General features: G+C 44.0%; 1 protein-coding gene and 1 non-coding gene across 2 annotated transcripts in view; both read left to right on the top strand.

The window, feature by feature from the left end:
• The window catches only part of LOC126336127 (suppressor of lurcher protein 1-like), a 309,867-nt gene that overhangs the window by 85,415 nt on the left and 206,375 nt on the right, over positions 1-18,077 (top strand). The gene's annotated exons all lie outside the window — the stretch shown is intronic.
• On the top strand, positions 4,961-5,035 carry Trnat-ugu (transfer RNA threonine (anticodon UGU)). The gene has a single exon. It is a non-coding gene; the product is annotated as a tRNA-Thr (tRNA).

The raw sequence follows: 18,077 nt of genomic DNA on the forward strand, positions 1-18,077 counted from the left end.
TAGTAGTGGTACAAGGAACCCACCGCTATGCACCATCCGGTGGTTTTCGCAGAATATTGATGTATATGTAGGTGATTTAAAGGACATGTGACGGCCACAGTCTGTCGGTAGGACTCCCTGAAGCGGTAAATCATCATTTTCGCGGTACAGATTAATGTGATTAATTCTATCTGTCTGTTAATTCTGTTAAATCTATCTATCTATCGCACGAAGTAACCTATTAATTACTTGCTTTTGGTCAAGCATACGGGAGAAGGTTACCATTTGGTTTTTGTCCTGTGATATACTACATAGCTGTCAATTTGGAGAACCACATTGTGGTAGAACACTGATCTGAAGATGGCTATAGAGTACAGGGAAAACCGGTCGCTGCAGAAATAAGAGTGTGATTAGATAAACAGAAAAAGAAGCTGGTTGAGACTCGAACGCTCATTTATGTGAATTCAAGGGTTACAAATTCCTAAGTAATTTCAAGATGTGAATCCTTGCTAAATTTTTGAATGGGGGAAGCAATGAGTTGTGTGGTGACGCTCCTTTAGTGTGGAAAGGAATAAAAGATTTCATATTACAACCTTACAGGACACTTAGTTCCCTCAAGAAACACGTTTGAACTTCAACCTTGTAGATATGTTCCTGTATTTTAGCCCAAAGGAATCTGCTGACCGTGGATTAACACACAACAATGGAACAACCTGTATAGAACACGTGTTTCAGAATGGAAGCTGTGCAAAGACAGAACGGGAAACAGCGGCAGCGTTTGCAGCTTTAGGGCCAGTCGACGAATGGATATGGGCCTTGTGAGAGTCTGCAGCAGCGCTCTCGATGGTGTATCCGCTTGTAGGTCGGTCGTTTACCGGGAGAGCAGTTACCGCCGTACAGATACGAGGCTGCTGCTAATTTCCTCACGCTCCCTGTCCTCTCTGCAACTTCTGATCTAATTACGATGCAAATGGCTGCTCCGCCGCTACATTGCCCCACCATCTGCTCACACTGGAACCCCGCCATCTAGCTCTTCTGCTTTGCGCATCTTACTCGGATCGTGCGAAATGGATAAACAGCACCCATAAGTACGCGGCTCTTTCACACAGCAGCTAATGATAGTGCCGTTAAGAAATGCTTCACACTACGTCGAAGCAAACAAAAAGGCCCGTATACTGTTCTAATACGTAGTGCAGATAAGACACCGTGCGAAAAGGAAGCTGTTTTGTGGCAAAATGAACTTATCAACCAATAATCTGCAAGATTTATGCCTCTGTAACCACGCTTACGACATTAGAAAGCAAATGGTGGAGGTCTTTTATGGACGATAACAACATTATATCTGCAGGAGGCGAGAAGTAATCTACATTTGTCCACGCGGTCTCACGCGCTGCTTTCCGTGCGCGAAAGGGTGACTGTGTCCGGCACGAATCCGCCCGGCGGATTAGTGTCGAGGTCCGGTGTGCCGGCCAACCTGTGGATGGTTTTTAAGGCGGTTTCCTATCTGCCTCGGCGAATGCGGGCTGGTTCCCTTTATTCCGCCGGTTTTTCACTATGTCGGCAATTGCTGTGCAAACACTGTCTCCACACACGCATAGACCATAATTACTCCACTGCCACACAAACAATGAGGTTAGACTCGTCTGGTATGAGACGTTCCCATGGGGAAAAATGGGGGGGGGGGGGGGGGGGTACTGGGGGCCAAACCGCACTATAATCGTGAGTTCGGTATGGGGTGGTGGCGGGGCGAAGCCTCTCCGTCGTTTCTAGGTCCCCATTTCAATACAGAATAGACAAACTACATTTACAGTAGTAGTATTAACCATACACGGGCGGACGAAACACGTTCCTCCACCACATTTACAACACTTTCGTCACCTGAGTGTATTTTGTGGATATATTTTAAATAAACTACTGGTCATTAAAATTGTTACACCACGAAGATGACGTGCTACAGACGTGAAATTTAACCGACAGGAAGAACATGCTGTGATTTGCAAATGATTAGCTTTTCAGGGCATTCACACAAGGTTAGGGCCGGTGGCGAAACCTACAACGTGCTGACATGAGGAAAGTTTCCAACCGATTTCTCATACACAAACAGCAGTTGACCGGCGTTGCCTGGTGAAACGTTGTTGTGATGCCTCGTGTAAGGAGGCGAAATGCATACCATCACGTTTCCGACTTTGATAAACGTCACATTGTAGCCTATCGCGATTGAGGTTTATCGTATCGCGACATTGCTGCTCGCGTTGGTCGAGGTCCAATGACTGTTAGCAGAATATGGAATCGGTGGGTTCAGGAGGGTGATACGGAACGCCGTGCTGGATCCCAACGGCCTCGTATCACTAGCGGTCGAGATGAGAGGCATCTTATCCACATGGCTGTAACGGATCGTGCACCCGTCTCGATCCCAGACAATGTGTCTGAGGAGCTAATCGAGAACAGCTTTTTGCAAACTATGTACTAGTAATCAAGCCCTCCACAACACGGAGGAGACTTCAACACACAGTACACTGCAGAAAATATTTTCAGCTTGCAGAGGAATGTGCGCTGATATGAAAAACTTCTCAGCAGATTATGAGATGCATTCTATAATTAATGCTAAACATTTCTTTTTCTCAGTCAGTTTCGGTTGAAAAACATGCAGACTTTTGGGGAAATATTAGGAATACTCCTGATTTAGCCCCTACAGTTTCATGGAGTTCCGATAGGTGACGGCACTACACGTAAGTTTCAAAATGTCGTGTGTAACAGTGTAAAGAGCTGCATTGCATTGAGTTTCTTTAGCCGGAAAACTAGAGCATCGCAAATATTCATAGTCGCTTGCAGAAAGTCTACAGAGACCCGGCAGGGAGCAAAAACATGGTGAGTCGCATTGCGCGAAGCATTTGTCAACATAGCAAGGTTGGGCAAACTTGTCACATTCCCTGCGTCCCGGCAGGCCGCCCACAGCTGTGCTACTAACGCAAGAAACGACTTCAGCGTGTTCGTCGCCACAAAAATGCAAACGAGCTTCCGCTTCTCCATGATAACGCAAGGCTCCACATATGTCTGCGTACACGAGAGAAGCTCTCGAAACTTCACTGGACTATTCTTCCTCATCGACTCTACGGCAAGGATCTCGCACATTCCGACTTCAATCTGCGATCCAATGAAGGATGCATTCCTCGGGAAGCAGTACGTGGATGAAGGGGAGATAACTGATGCAGCAAGGCGCTGGCTCCTACGATGACCATTAGATTGGTACAATGCAGGCATACGGGCCTTCCCAATAAGGTGGCGTAAGCCCATGACATTGAAATAAAATTATGTCGAAAAATAAGGTTCTGTAGCCAAAAGAGAGAGGGTTAATACGCTGTATTGGAATCCTGATTGGCACCAACCGGTTTTCAGAACATATTTATTGAACGCCCCTCGTACAATTGTTTTCTGGACAGGCACTCGAACATAAGACTTTTGTATATTCTGAGCAAGTGCTCTGGTTTTGATATGTCCAAGCACAACTGACGAGTCGGCCTCGCAGCTTTACTTTTGCCAGTAATTTCCTGCCTTCCTAACTTTGCAGTATTGTCGTGCACACCTTGGCGACACGAGAGCTCCTAGGAATGAGCTCTGCCACAGCCTATGGACTCGACTGGAGAATCAGTTGTCATTGTGCAGCAGTGTGAGCGCTGCTTTGAAACTTCTTATCAGATTAAAACTATATCCCGAATCGAGAGTAGAAATTAGGAGCTTTACATTTCATGGGAAATTGCTTTATCGACTAAGTTACCTACGCACGACACAGAACCAGCTGCCACGGCTCTACTTCAACCAGTACCTCACTCCTGTCTACCTACTTTATTTGAATTGTTCTATGGAGGAGGTATCATTTTTCTCAAACATTTTAAGTGACTTAGACAGTAATAAAGCTCCCTACGTTTTGCGTGAACTCACAATCACTGTGCAGTTTGTCATTTTCCGCACGTGTGAAACATTTTCAGGAATCAAAGTTGGTGAAAAATCTGAAGAGAGTCGACAGAGCTCAGAACATCTGGAGGGGTATAGGGCATGGCATCAGAAACTATACTGTGACAAAAATCACGGGATAGCGATTCACAAATGTACAGAAGGTGGTAGCTTACCGCATATAAATGTATAGAAGGGTAGTGGTTTGGAAGAACTGTCATCTATTCTCAAGCGATCCATGTGAAAAGGTTTCCGACGTGACTGTGGCCACACGACGGGAATTAACAGATTCTGAACGCGGAATCTTAATTGGAACTAGACACATGGAACATTCCATTTCGGATATCGTTAGGGAATTCATTATTCCGAGATTCACAGTGACAAAAGTTAGCCGAGAATACCAGGTTTCGGGCATTACCTCTCACCAAGGACAAAGGAGTGATGATGTCCTTCACTTTACGACGAGAGCAGTGGTGTTTGAGTAGAGTTGTCAGTGCTAACAGACCAGCAACATCGCATGAAGTAACCGCGGAAATCAGCTTGTAACGTACGACGAACGTATCCGTTAGGACAGTTCGGAGAAATCTGGCGTTAACGGGGTACGGCAGCAGACGACCGACGCGAGTGAGTTTGCTAAGCGCACGGCATCGCCTGCAGCACCTCTCTTGGCTTCATGATCATATTGTTAGGACCCTAGGCTACTGGAAAACTGTGGCGTGCTCACATGATTCCCGATTTCAGTTGCGAAGAGCTGGTGGTAGGGCTAGAGTATAGCGCAGACCCCACGAAGCCATGGAGCGAAGTACTTATATGGATATAGTTCTGGCAATACCGGCCATGACCCCCTCTTCCTGTGTGAATGCACACATATTACCCGAACGCTTATGGGGCTTGGTATGAATGTCTTCCACGAGTAATGAGTGTGGTGGGCGCGGACACTACGAATGTAGTGTGTGGACATGTAAGGTGTGACTGTGTGTCTCACGGGAGGCGTGCACGAGATAGTCCCTGCAGTCCCACTATCGTCTGTGCCCTGGGTGGCTCAGTTGGAAAGAGCATCTGCCATGTAAGCAGATCATCCCGGGATCGAGTCCCGGCCGGGGCACACCCTTTCACCTGTCCCCATTGGTATATATCAACGTCCGTCAGCAGCTGAAGTTATTAATATATAAATCTAATTATAGAGCGAAGTTGTCATCAAGGTATTATGCAAGCTGGTGGTGGCTTGATAAATGTGTGGGCTGTGTTGACATGGAATTGGCTTGGTCCTCTGGATGTTAGTTTACTTGACCATTTGCAGCCGTTCGTGGACTTCGTTCCCAAACAACGATGGAATTTTGATTGGTGACAGTGCGTCAACTTGCCGTTCCACATCAGTTCGCAACTGGTTTGGTGGACATTTTGGACAATTCGGCTCGATGATCTGGACTACAAGTTTGCCCGACAGTCCCATCGAAAATTTATGGGACGTAATTGAGATGTCAGTTCGTGGACAAAATTCTATACCGGCAACACTTCCGCGGTTATGGATAACTGAAAAAGCAGCATGGCTCAGTATTGCTGCAGGGGACTTCCAAAGACTTTTTGAGTCCATGCCACGTGGAGTTGCTGCACTACGCAGGGAACAAGGAGATCCGACGCGTTAATAAGAGATGTCCCATGACTTGTGTCACCTCAGTGTATTTTGTGGCTATATTTTAAATATTTTTAAACATATGAGACGGATTTACGAAAATGATGTAACTGGTCTTCATAGAGGTGCTTTTAGGTAATGCCTGTGTACAAGGTTTTAAATGAGACATCGACACAATTTCCACTGAATACTGGACACCACATTGGTAACTATAGAGTAATCATTACCTGGTAGTAGAGTTTTTCTATAAACATCAGCCTCCTGGAACTCGTGACACTCTAAAGACTGTCATGGTGCATTATTTTATCATCTGTTATAATGTTGATCAATATTTTGATAATATCCTGTACTGAAACAACTCTATGTTACCTACTGCGCTGTATGGTAATACAACTGATGGAAAACTCTTGATTTTATTTTGATTTTGTTTTCCTAGTGCCCATTATATCCAACCAGTTTAAGGTTGGAAGAGAAGAGCCTAGAGCCAATTTATCTCTTTGAGAAACAGTAAATGAAAACCATAGCACATTTTTAACATTTTCCCAGGGCAAAACGTAGTGGCGTGCATCGCACGTTGACGTGTCTTCTTGGCATACATTTAACTGCCACTGACACTCAGGGTTGTTTTACAAGCTGAAACAAATTGTGGATCTTTGTATGGTAGAGGCCAGAACGTATCACATATGCTACAAAAAATGTTTTAAGGTGTCTATGTGTCATTCCTCACAAAACAATGACCATTGCCGGCAAATTTGACTATTTAAAGAAATTACGTAACTTATTTTGAAGCTGTGTAAATGGTGAACCAACAATTTTTCTCATCTGCTTCATTGTAATGTGGACAACAGTTTCGTAATATGAAACGAGGTAAAGGGCCCTGAGAAACTGAAACGAAAGCTTTTAAAATTAGCAAATCTGAGACGTGTTTTCTGGCGTTAAGTTAGTGAGACTTATAAAATTACGTAGAAGGAAAGAAACGGGTAAAGAGCAAACCACGAACTTTGTGTATATCGAGAAACAGGTCTGCAAGTTTCAAACACAAATGGTAGGCAAGACTACAGTTCACAATTGTGCAACGGACAGTTGTAGGAAAAAACAAATGCGGACTCGGCGAATGTGTTCCGAATGCAAGGGCTTCTTTCCCTGTACAACGAGGAAAACCACTTTAATTACTTTTACAGAAAAATACGCAGGATATATCAAAAGTATGCCGTCAACCTTGAAGGGGTTGTAGAGGGTGTCGTGAGGAATCTGCGTGCTTAAACGTAATCCAGCGACGTAGCAATGCGTAAGAGAAACACGAGACACCATCTGCCACTAGGCCACTCCTAGGGTGACTAATATGCCCAGACGAACCACAGGTGAAACTGCTCGTAATGAATCTCACGGCATTCAAGGCGTCAGATGACGCATAATTCGCCGACGGCCGTTTCAACAGTACAATAGAAAGCGCTAAGCACACGACAGCGGACGCGTCAACGTGGCAACAACCGTATACTGCAGTGTAGCCTACTGGCAGGCGTTCTCCCGAACATGATACACAAAGATCAAAAGTATCCGGACACACGCAAAAACATACGTTTCTCGTATTAGGTGCATTCTGCTGCCACCTACTGTTTGGTACTCCGTATTAGCGACCTCAGTCATTAAATATCCTGAGAGACCAGAATCAGGCGCTCCGTGGAACTCGAGGACTTCGAACATCGTCAGATGATTGGGTGTCACTCGTGTCATTCCACACCCCGAAACATCCCTAGGTCCTCTGTTTGCAATGTGAAGTGAAGTGAAAATGTGAAGGGACACGTACAGTACAAAAGCGTATAGGCCGTCCTCGTCCGTTGACTGACAGAGACCGCCGACAGTTGAAGAAGGTCGTAATGTGTAATGGGCAGACATCTCTCCAGACCATCACACAGGAATTCCAAACTGCATCAGGATCCGCTATGGCAGTTAGACGGGAGGTGAGGAAACTTGGATTTCATGGTCGAACGGCTGCTCATAAGCCACACATCACGCGGGTAAATGCCAAACTATGCCTCACTTGGTGTAAGGAGCGTAAACATTGGACGATTTAACAGTGGAGAAACGTTGTATGGAGTGGCGAATCAAGGTATACAATGTGGCGACCCGATGGCAGGGTGTGCGTAGGGCGAATGCCTGATGAACGTCACCTGACAGAGTGTATAGTGCCCAGAGCAAAATTCGGAGGTGGTGGTGTTGTGGTGTGGTGTGTTCGTGTTTTTCATGGAGAGGGCTTGCACCCCGTGTTGTCTTTCGTGGCAGTATCATAGCACACGCCTACATTGATGTTTTAATCAACTTCTTGCTTCCACTGTTGAAGAGCAATTCGGGGATGGCGATTGCATTTCTCAATAAGATCGAGCACCTGTCCATAACGCACGGCCTGCGGCGGAGTAGTTACACGGCTATAACATCCCTGTAATGGACTGACCTGTACAGAGTCCTGACCTCAGTCCTATAAAACACCTCAGGGATGTTTTGGAACGCGAACTTCGTGCCAGGCTTCACCTACCGACATTGACACCTCTCATCAGTGCAGCTCTCCGTGAACGATGGACTGCAGTTTACAGCACCTGATTGATGAAATGCCTGCGAGAGTGGAAATTGTCATGAAGGCTAAGTGTGGGCCAAAACCATACTGAACTCCAGCATTACCGATGACGAACTTGTAAATTATTGTCAGACAGGTGTCCGGATACTTTTGATCACATAGTGTACCTCTATAGCCCCGTTGGATGACGTTCATGACAATTCTTCTAAGAAACCCTGTACCACATCCCGAAGTCTGCCAGTATATTTTGTTTCAAACGCTAGAAGCTAAATATCTGCCATTGTTCTTCTTTTCGGATAATGTGTGTTAATCAGAAAAGATAAACACGCTTTATTCTTGTTACTTTAGTTCGGGAACAAATTTTATAATGGTCAAACCTCGTAACGCTTTGACAGCGTCACATTCCTCTTAAAATTTCACTGAGAAACGTATCTATTCCTTTGTAGGAATCGTGTTCAGGATTCCACTGGTGTCCCTGGTTGGCTGAACAGTGTCGATAGATGAAATCGCTCGGCTTCACTTGGTACTTATCCGTTGGGATGTTGGAGTCACCAAACCCCAGGGTTTTGCCTCCACACATCTGTGTGATACTGAGTTCATTCTGTTTTTTATCTTTATTATGTATACTTACGTAAGAGCGTCTGTATGTTACTTCGCTTCTGTGCAGATAGCGTCTGCATTGAAGATCTGGCCTCTTCGTTCGGGAAGTGATGTGCATTTTATAATCAGCACCCGGATTACTTCATTCTCTAACAGCCTTGTTTTCGTCTAAATTCTGAGAGAGGTCTGTTAGTAACATCTGCTGAAGGTGAGGCAGAGGAGGGACCGGTGACCTAGGTGAGATATCTCGGTGAGGGTCTCGTCCAAGTTGGTAAGATAGCCTCGAGACAAAGGTCTGTGATCGTTGCAGTTTCTTGATGTGAATTTCTGTGGCTTTACGACAGACCAGTGTGCCGATGAGTGGCGCATCTGCGGATTATCTCCTCCCTGACCAGCGCTTGTTGCACCCTCGCAAATCGTAAAGAAAAGGAGCAAGGAGGCAGAATGTAGTCGAGAGGAGCAGGTCGGTGGGGAGAAGACAGTGACGCCCGCAGTACGTGAGCGTTGCTGGCGCGTTAAGAATGAGTTATTGCCACTTGTTTGGTATCGGTGATACGCCAGTGCTTACTGGTTTAATGGCTTCACCTGCATGATGAGAAGCCTTTAATTGTCGACTGACAAGGACGATATTGAAGATTATGAGAGTAATACGATGTCATACTTAGAGCCAGCATACATTTGACTTGGCACGTTAACTTGTACGTTCCTGTCTTCATTATTTCCGCTATGTTCAAATACGCCTGGGATTTTTCTGGGCTATTTGAAACGCGAGAGGTGATTCCGTCTATGAAACTTACTTCCGGAGATATAAAGGTACTAGCAATATAAGTCTGCGAAGTTATTCAGTAATACGTAGTATTGTTCTCATCTCACCATAGTGTTTCTCAATTTTTGCATCATAGGTCGCATCTTATTGGTCATATACGGCTTATGGAATTGCGTGTGGGAAAAATTTTGAGTGTTAGAAACATTGTATTACATTGCAGACGTACAGACACAAACACTAATTAATTATCTTTGATAAGGTTTCCACTGGTTAAATTGAGAGTAATATAACTGAGAGGCTGCTGCTGGCACCCCATTGGTTTAATTTAAATCTATATTTATGTATGGGCTTATGTAAGGATATTAATACAATATTGAGTGTTCAACTGATAGTGGAGACAGTCATGTGATTATTTGATGAGAGACTGAGGGAGCTTGGATAAAGCTGTCAATGTAGTTGTATTCTGACTCGGTAGGTTCTATTTGTGGTGAGTAGCAGATGTAAGCATCTTGCTCTCAAAAAATCTAGTTTTTTTTCACATTATCTAAAGAAATGTCTGATGTGTGAGATATTGGGATGGACATTAGAGATCGAGTAAATATTGTCGTTTGTAATGATCCGATTTCAGTTGCCACCAGCTGATGAGTGACGGCTGTTGGCAATAACGAACCCGTAGCGGACTGGGGCAGCTTCTGTATTGACCGAGATTCGGTTAGGGGAAACTCATGTTTTGTTAAGCCTCATAATTTTGTTTTCTTCAAGCCACAGTCACTACATTTTATTGTAGCCTACGTTTTCAATATATCCATGATTCCAAGGTATGTAAATAGTGACTTAAATTTTAATTTCTTAATACCTCACTGAATACTGGCCTACATTTCTGATACCCTCATTGTTTTTGCTTAAATGATTACGATTAACAGAGTTTGTCTTACTAGAGTGTCTTAGGAATCTGGAAAATTTGGAAGGATTTATTTTAGTTTAAATGTATGATTTTTGTTAATTTCTTTAATTTCGTTTTCATCATCTGTCCGCTTAGTCGTAGTAATTCACGTGCTTGGACCAAAGAATTTCGAAGAGTGTAGTTAATGTTTACTTTCACTAAGTGAAAGTGATAGTCTGCCTTTTGACACTAAGTCTTAGCTGCACCTACCATTTGGCACAAAAGGAAAACATATCCCAAAAGCGGAAGACTTCTACAGATCATATCCAAGTTAAGGAGGTAGCGTGGAGTCCGGATTCACTACCAGATAAAGGATACGTAGTCGCTCTACTGCTTTCCCTATCATGTCTTTAATACACTGATGAGCCATGACCGCTGCCCACCGCGAGATTGTACGGTACCTGGTGGCGTTGGGGGCATGTGACGCGTTTAAGAGCAGAACGTGAGCGGAGCAAAGACGAACTGGGAATCATTGTAGCGCAGATGAGTGGCACAAATGCGGAAATCCGCCGATTTAAGCGACTTCGAAAACAGACTGTTATGGTCCAGTGCTTGGGAGTGAGCATCTCAGAAACAGCGACGCTGGTCGGCTGTTCGCGAGCTATTGTCGTGAGGATCTGTGGGAAGTGGTTGAAGAAAACACGAGTAGGAAACACTGCTCAGTTGCGTTCCTGAGGTGGAGAAACTACACTTTCAAATAGGTGGTGGTGGTGATTTGGCTGATCCATGTATGTTGACCCCAAGTCAGAAGGCGAACCGAGTTATGGTACCATATATAGCAGTCCTGGTCCATGGAATGTTGCTGATGTTGACCTTTAGCTGCTCCAGACTGGTGGGGTTACTTATTCTTTTAGAAATGGTGGCTTTGCTTTTTTTAGAATTGAACTGGAGCTTGCACATCGTTACCCAATCTGCCAGATTTTTAAGGGAAGGCTGGATGAGGCACTGGGAGATACGGGCATTCGTTCTTCTGGTGCAGATCACAGTGTCGCGTATTGTGTAAATAACTGTTCCGTTTACTGAATTTCGTGGTACTGCAGCCTGGAAGTGCCTTCTTGTAGAGTGGTCCTTCTTGGTCCTCACTTGTAAAGTCCCACCTTTTAGGTAAGTTTTAAATGGCAGCACATTTAACTAGTAGTCCTTGCTCCAGTAATTTAAACAGAAGCCCTTTATACCGTGAGGTGTAAAATGTCTTGGAAACGTCCAAGAATACCATCCTAGGCATTCGCAAGCATCAATACCTGTAGCGATGTCGTGCGGCCACATCAAAAAACAAACTTTGCGTCTGGAAACGGATGTTCATCCTCTACGTCGCTGTGTCGCAACTACAGTCTCTCAAAGATCGTGAAGAGTGCACGAAAGAACTGATGGGCCTATATTGTTTACTAGTCGATGATCTTTCCCTTCCGTAGTTATATCCATTACCTCAGCATGTTTCTATAGTGGGGATATGATTACAGATGTCGGCAATTACGGTGGTGGTTTCACTTTCTAACGGCTTCTGCTTCAGCAGAAAGTTGGTGACTTGGTCAGCTTCGTCCGCAGGCGTCTGATGTATCTAGCGACTGCTTCAGAAGACACTGGGGTGATGAAAGCACCTACGTCTCTAGGGGCGTCGAATTCTCTTTTGACTATCCAGATGCCTGCGAAAGCGACTAAATTACAAATCACGAGGGAAGGTATCAGAAGCGCACCCGCCTGTTCCTCAGGTTCGCATATCATCTATTGTCCCACCTATAGTGGTGGAGTAGTTTCCTACTACGGAAGAGATCTTTGCTTGTAGCCTGCCAGACGGTATTGTCTAACGTCAGCGAGGAGGCTCCTCTGGACAATTCGTTGTTCTTGTGTACATCAAAATGGCGTTGATTTTCTTCTATAAGAAGATCAACATATTAGCTTCGGCGATTATGATGCTATCACCTACAGACGCTGTTCTTTTGAGTGATGGTGTCCAGGACATGCTCTGACAGTTGCTTCAATGCGTCTTTTTCGGGGAGGGGGAGGGGCAGAGTGGGGGGGGGGGGGGACTACGAAAGGCGCAGCTGCTGTCGTAGCTTTGATGTCGGTCTCCGCGAGACAACGTCGACGTCTGCATGAGGCATCATCCAGTGTCACGCTGGCTTCAGCAAGGTAAGCACTGAACTTCAGTTCTGTGCGGTCGAGGTGCCGTACCGGTCGGTAGAAGCGACGTAGTGCACTAGCAGACAATCTGCAAAGAGAGCAGTCCTTAACGTTACCATGGGATCCCCTTGATAATCACAATGTCAGCGACGTCAGGCTGTCTTCTGGTAGGGTAGATGGTAGTGTCAAAAGACCATAGGATGACAACATTTGCTCGATCAGCAGCACTTTGGAGGTGTCAACTACTATTGTTCGGCAGTCGCGAAGTCCAGGCTGTACACTTGGCATTCAAGTCTACAGAGATAAACTTTAATTCGTAGCAAAACCAGTCTCGAAGTCGAACTCCAGGAGGTGGGCGCCATGCGCTGTATCATGTTTTTGACTACGACTCAATTGACCTTCATTATGGACAACACAGAAATGTAAGGAACATGTCGATGGACACGTTTTCCAGGTGGATAACCGTACCGTACCGCTCGGTTTGGCAGCACGTGAAGTTAGGGCCATTGAAGTTTAGGTTTGAGATGCATCATTTAAACTAAGGACATGGTCATGAAGTGCTAGAATCCGGCGTTTTGTACGCGGATGCCATTACATTTCCGTCCACACATAGGCGATATGGTCGGACAGTCATGATAATTGGTAGCGTTTTCCTGGGATGCAGCCTGGTTGGCTAACTTCATTGCAATTTGGTCAGCGATCCGTGCGTGAACTGCGTTGGTCGTACTATAGAATGCTGAAGTGACCGCTGGCGTTCCCCTTGGTATCTGCGTTGTCTGGGCGGCTGTCCTGGGTGATGTAGTAGGCGACTGAGTAGGACACTCCGTGATGATGAGCGGCTGTTTCCAGTTACTGAGTGCTGTGCCATGCCATTGAATACTGCAAAAGCAGAGATGACGCGGTGCAATAGGTAACTCCCTACCAAACTGCGGCGGGCTGTTGCCGTCTTCTCCGAGTTGCGACTGCTCTTTTAATCGAGCAATATCTCCTATAGTTAGTAACCTGGTACAGGTGACATATCTCAGTCCTGTCTTTAGGTAATTCTCTTGTCATATCCTTCAATGCACTTCGCAGATCTAACGGACTCCCGGCAGTGTCTTTCCATATTATTGAATCCCTGAAATCTGGAGCATCGTGGAGGGTCTCGTTAGCTGTAACGTCCTCAGTGGTAGCTCTGCGGTTGACGACATGTCTGATCTAGCAGTGCTTGAGATTATGGACATCGTGTCTAACAATAACATTCACTAGGGTCGTCCACAGGAGTGTATTTTCGATGATATGGCACGCTCAATTCTTTAAAGCATACCATTCGGATTCGAGGAACTCCATGTCAGGTAATGGTGATCACTTTGAGACGTTTGTGATGTTATGTTCTGAGAATAATAACGCTATTTCAAGTTGTCGGTGAGCTGCTTTTTCCCAAAGAAGATCTTCAACGTGTCCCATAACGCGATCATGATAGTGAATAGTAAAGTAACAGCGTATTTCACAGAGAGCTGGAGCTCCATATAGTAGCCAATGTATTAGACGTCAACTGAAGGTGGCTGTTGATGCGGAGATCGTGAGGTCGCTCCGGTATAGTGGATCTCGAAACACTGCTTCCTTCTGCATTTGTTTTCGGACCATCGAGCCACCGGCGGTACAGGCTCCTTTAACTGAGCAGCTTTCGCACTTTAGCGATGTGCAGTCTGACGAAAACCATCATATTCACTGGTTATGATGTTATCACCAGGAACAACTGGTTGAGCAACGATCGTTCTAGTGGTCTCCATAGTGTTGCCATTATTTGAGCTTCACGCTTCAGACTAATAGCGTCACGATCAATGTTCATGCCAGCGCACGGTGTGGAGGTGCAGGTTCTGTCCCCAAGTAGCACTAGCCTTCTGTCATATTTAGTGGTGGTTTCATTATCCGTAAACTGGGTTGGTTGCTTGACCATGTTAAATATAGAATGAAATTTTCACTCTGCAGCGGAATTTGGGAGGTAGGAGACGAGGTACTGGCGGAAGTAGATCTGTGAGGACGGGTCGTCAGTCGTGCTTGGACAGCTCAGTCGGTAGCTCAGTTGCCCGCGAAAGACCTAGATCGTGAGTTCGAATCTCGGTCCAGTACACAGTTTTAACCTAGCAAGAAGTTTCAGCTGCTTCGACTGCACTCGCTCCTACGTATGTTCACCTCGTCATAATTGACTCCAATCGATGAATGTCGAAAGATCGTGTCGTGTTCACTGTTTCCCGCGCTCTTTCAGGGAAGTGGAATTTCGGCTCAAAACTTTTTCAGGATGCTGTTGGTGGACCTTCTTTGTTGGGTAAGTAGCTGAAGGCATGGGCCGGCCGCTGTGGACAAGCGGTTCTAAGCGCTTCAGTCCGGCTGCTGCTACGGTCGCTGGTTCGAATCCTGCCTCGGGCATGGATATGTGTTATGCCCTGAGGCTGGTTCGGTTTAAGTAGTTCTAAGTATAGGGGACTGATGACCTCAGATGTCCCATAGTGCTTAGAGCCATTTGAACCATTTGATGACATGGAAAATAGAAAATAATATTGAAATCGGTTGGTTCCTGGTAACTATTACCCGATCACAACATTATTGCTCTTTGCCTATTGCAACTGTTGTCAGAAACACGCAGTAACTTTACAGTAAACAGGTACAGTGGCGGCCAAGCAAAAAGGATTGCACTGTGAATGATTTGAAGACAGTTGTTCGTATACTGTCGGTGGGTCAGCGTGTCTTCGTGAAATATGATGACAGGAACTCCGTATAAGACAACCGAAGAGATACAATGTAACTTATAATCAGTCTTGATTGCAAAAATGTGTATTCACAGGACCGGTTTCGGTTCCTCTAGAACCATCTTCAGATCTGAAATGACAATGATACTAATTTACTATTTCACAAATGCAAACCTATTTCATCCTATCCGATCAATATCAAATGTACCAGAACGTACCTGCAATTTCGGTTACATGAGTAAGCCGTCCACATAGAGCAGCTTTCACATGCTGCGTCCCATTGAATTGGTTGGCAGAATGCACGTCATATATATTAAGTATAGAACTCTTACCGACAGTACATTTATTACATTACATATGCACATACTGTATTAAGTAGGTTTTTCTAATTTGCTTTTATCTCTAAAAATATTTAGTCGAAATCTTTAATTGTCAAGGTTAAAATCTGTAGTTGCCAAAATTAAAATACATAATAAAATTTTCATTTTTGTACGATTTCTATATTCATGGCGCTGGTGTAGATTTGTTTTCCTCCATGGTCTACTTCCGTGGTTCCTTGTATAAATATAACTTTTTCTGGCTAGCGGATGTTCCTAATACATAACTTTGTCATTCTTCTTAGTGCTCCGCTACCGCTAATTTTATACTTTGTCTTAAATGTGTGTGGCGTTCGTGGTCTTTGACCTTTTATATAATCTGACGAAGGTTTAGATGACTGTATGTAATTGAAAATGGAACTCTGAAAATTCTGTAACTTCTACGAAATAAAGTTTTCAAGTGATATGTCATTTTCTCACTAATACCTGAACCATTTTGGTTACGGCCTTCAACAATTAGTTTTAAATATCAAATCAAATATTCTTTAATTGACTAGGTACATCAAAATTTCTACTTTCTGAGAATAGCACATGAAAAAGAATTCACTTCAGTAAAATAAATTATCAGTGGAACCTCGTTCTGTCAATTAAAATCCAATCTGAATATCGTTGTTCTCAAGTGAATACTCAGCGAAGCTGTGCTGCAAGAGAGCTGAAATGCGGTAATCATAGTACATTATCAAAAGAGTTCACTTTTAATTCAGAGCTCCGCGTTGTGATTGTAACTAGCAGCGAGTCCACACCTGTGTCACTGGATCCTCTGAGACAACTAAATTAGCTGTACTTACGAAACGCAATTAGGCAACTGAATGATTTGCTCAAAAAGTAAAGACCGCGGTGTAGACTATTTAACCTGTCATCCTTGACACATCCCCACAATTTATGCAGACACAGATCGTTAAACTCGAACACTGTAGTACGGGAAAATTTAAGAACCCTGGACAGTTACCTTAAACTTAATTTCGTATATCGCGACAATCGGTCGTTAACCATCCGTAACTGGCTGCGTGGTTAGAAGCGCCTTATAACCGATTGTGAAGCCCCTCCCGCCGAACGAGGTCTCCCTCGTGTGTGTGTGTGTGTGTGTGTGTGTGTGTGTGTGTGTGTGTGTTTGTGTGAGTGTTTTGTTCTTAGCTTAAGATAGTTAAAGTAATGTGTAAGTCTAGTGGCCGATGAGCTCAGCAGTTTAGTCTCTTAGGAATTAATTCACATTTCAACATTTTGAACGATCCCTAACATGTTAAGTCACAATGATTCTTCCAAACTCGTCCCCAATCGGATGTAAGTCTCTTAATCACGAAACTGTTAAGATGGCTGGCAACAACGGTGTAGCATGTTGATTGCGTTCAGTATGTCTACAATCCAAAAATATTCGACCATAGTAGTTTTATTTCGTTACAGTTCCTTTCATTTTTAAACTTAGTGGCTTTCATATCGTACTGCAGTCATCTCAATACTGTGATGCCAACTATAAGAATGTGAACGTACGGACGACACCCAGTTCCCGAGCGTGGAAAATCTTCGACCTGGTCGGAAATCGATCGCGGCCCTCTTCGGATAGTAGTCCCCGTGCAGTTTTCAGGCGGATTTCTTTTCACCTTATTAGTAAAGTTACAAGGAATAACTTCTTTATTTTCAAGAGTGTATCGCTCTATTCCAATAGTCTGTGGTATGTCATCGCTGGTCGCACTGCCGCGCATCGGATCATTAACTCAAATTCAACATTTTCACATTTTCAACAAAATTCATACTTTCTTTACACACAGAAAAAACATTGAAAACATTAGGCAAAAAGGATACAGAAAAGGGAACAGCATAGTACTTATTGCTTATGTTGTCCTTACAGTTTTGCCGATATATACACTTTGTTACAGTCGCACAGTGTGGAGGGAGAAATATTGTATTTCATATTGATCTTCTAAATATAGCCCTTCTCAGCAAATAAACCATTTAATAAATTAAAAATTATGTTGACTTAGATGTCTTGTATTGTTAGTCAGTACTTACTCTTTTATATATAAAAAATTCTTTTTCCAATAAATTTGTATTTGTGTTATAGGTCACTTTAAACATTTAAATTCTGATGAAGGCACTCTTAGAAGTGTTGAAACCTGGTTAATAAGACTAAAAATTCTGACCGAAGGATCTGTTGTTTCAACTTTTCTTGATGTATGCCTGAGGAAGGTCACCGTTACAGTCATATTCTTTTATGACCGCACAAAGCAACTTCTGCTTTCAACTGTACAAATTAGAATTAAATAAGTTCCGTAATACCATGAGACTGAGACTTCTTTAACTTCATATCAAGTTTATGCAGTCAACCTGTAGTAATTTCCCGGGTCTGCAATATACACCTAAAATCACAAAACCAGGAAACAAAAGTTGCAATAGCAATAGAAGGGACTG

The sequence above is a fragment of the Schistocerca gregaria genome, chromosome 2 (assembly GCF_023897955.1).
Source record: "Schistocerca gregaria isolate iqSchGreg1 chromosome 2, iqSchGreg1.2, whole genome shotgun sequence".
Classification (NCBI taxonomy): Eukaryota; Metazoa; Arthropoda; class Insecta; order Orthoptera; family Acrididae; genus Schistocerca; species Schistocerca gregaria.